Genomic DNA, 2,204 nt, shown 5'->3' with positions numbered 1-2,204 from the left:
AATTTAATTCTGTATGTTCCCTTTTGCTTATATTTCTGTTGTATCCAAAAATAAATGCTTAGGATTATATAGGAAACCAAACATATTGAAAAAAAGAAGTAATTTTTTTGCCACCTAAGTTCAGAGACACACCCACCCCCTCCAAATCTATCCATGGAACCCTTGGCTTATTGTCCAGTAGCTAGCAGGGGAGATAAGATAGGTAAATAAATAATTAGATAAAGGACAAACATTAATGATAAAGTTGATTTGTACATGTGCTTAAGAGAGGCACATAGTGATTTATGAGGAAGAAAAAAATCATTTACGCTTTCTTGGGAAGGAGTGGGAATTGGGCTTGGTGGTGGTGGTGAGATTAGGGAAGACCATGGAGAATATGGCATTGAAGCCATTCAATTAATTTGATTCAACAAATACTTGTTAAATGTCAACTCTATACAAAACACTATTCTGGGCCTTGGGGATACAAAACCAAAATGGACAAAAATAACTCTGCCCTCAAGGAGCTTACATTCTACAGGGGAAAGAGAATACAACATTTACATAGATAAACAAATACAAGATAATCTAATGGAGTATGACCACCCAGGGAAATCAGAAAAGCTCCTTTCCTCCCTCTTTCTCCTCTCCTTCTCCTTTCTCTCTCTCCTCTCCTCTCTTTTTCCTTTCTTTCTTCTCTCCTCTCCTTTCTCCCACTTCTCTCTCTCCTCTGTCTCTGTCTGTTTGTTTCTTACCTGATACCTAATCAAATGCCAAATCTTAGTGTTTCTACCTTCATAATATTCCTTGCATACATGGTTCAGTCCAAAACTGAACTCATGAATTTCCCTCCCTAAACTCTCCCCTCTTTGAAACTTTCCTATTTCCATCATCTTCTAGTCTCCCAGGTTTATAATTTTGACATTATCCCTTACTCCTCTCTCTCTCTTTCCCTTCCTCTTCCCCCTTCTCTCTTTCTCTCCTTCTCCTTCCTTTCTCCTTCCTTCTTTCCCTTACTCCCTCTCTCTCTTTCTCTTCCCATTCTCTCTCTCTTCCTCCCTCTCTCTCCTTTCCTCCTCTCCTGTCCTCTTCCTCTCTCTCTCTCTCTCTCTCTCTCTCTCTTTCCACACCCTCCCTCCATTTCTTTATTAGAAAAAATCCCAACTATTTTTATAAAGATTAGAAGCTCCCTGCTGTCTCTTTCCTGATACCTAATCAAATTCCAGATCTTACTGTTTCTACTTTCATAATATCCCTTGCATAGATGGTTCAGGCCCTCATCAGCTCTAGATCATTGCAATAGACCACTAATTGGTCTCCTGGACTCTATGTCTCCTTAGTTCAGTCCATTTTATTACATACAGCGCAAAAATGATTTCCTTAAACTCAGATCAGAGTGTGCCATTCCTCTCAATCAATGGTTTTTCAGCATTTCTAGGATAAATTCCTCGTTTAGCTTCTATGGCTGTGTACAACCTGGTCCTGATAGACCTTTTGATCTTCAACAGATATTACTCCTTCTCCATGCAATCCAGTCAAAGTCACTTTCTTTTTGTCTTTCACAAATGACATTCTCATCTCCATGTGCTGGCATATGCCTGCAATGCACTCCTGTTTTACCTCTGTCTCACAGAATACATCTCTTCTTTTCCTTCAACATGCAGCTCGATTACCGCCATCTTTGTGAAGTCTTTCCTGTTCCCCCTTCTAGTTTCTTCTCTCTCAAATTACTTTATTTTTATTCATATTCATTATCTTAATATTTATTGTGTATATTATCATATATGTACTTGTCTTCCCCATTAGAATGTAATCTTGTAAGGAGGGATTGCTTCATTCTTTAAGTTTTCATCCTTAATTCCTAGGATGCTACCTACTACGCAGAAGAAGCTTGATAAATATCTTTTAATTTGCTGATTGATTGGCTGATGAGGGACATAACCTTTGAGCTTTGAAGGCAACTAGGGAATCTAAGCTACAAGTACATTCCAAGCATTGGAAATATCTTGTGCAAAGGAATGGAGATGAACAATGCAGTGACAAGTTTGGGAAATAGCCAGTGTTCTTGAAGGATGGGTAGAATTTCAGAGATGGTGGTGATAGTGGGGAGGCTCTTCCATGTAAGTAAAAGAGTCACTGAATAATTGAAAAATGACTGAAAATAACTGAAGAGACAAAGTACCATTTTTACAGAGGAAGAAGTAGGAAAATCCAGTTTTGGGGGA

Source organism: Trichosurus vulpecula, chromosome 3 (assembly GCF_011100635.1).
Source record: "Trichosurus vulpecula isolate mTriVul1 chromosome 3, mTriVul1.pri, whole genome shotgun sequence".
NCBI lineage: Eukaryota > Metazoa > Chordata > Mammalia > Diprotodontia > Phalangeridae > Trichosurus > Trichosurus vulpecula.
This window is presented reverse-complemented; position numbering follows the sequence as displayed.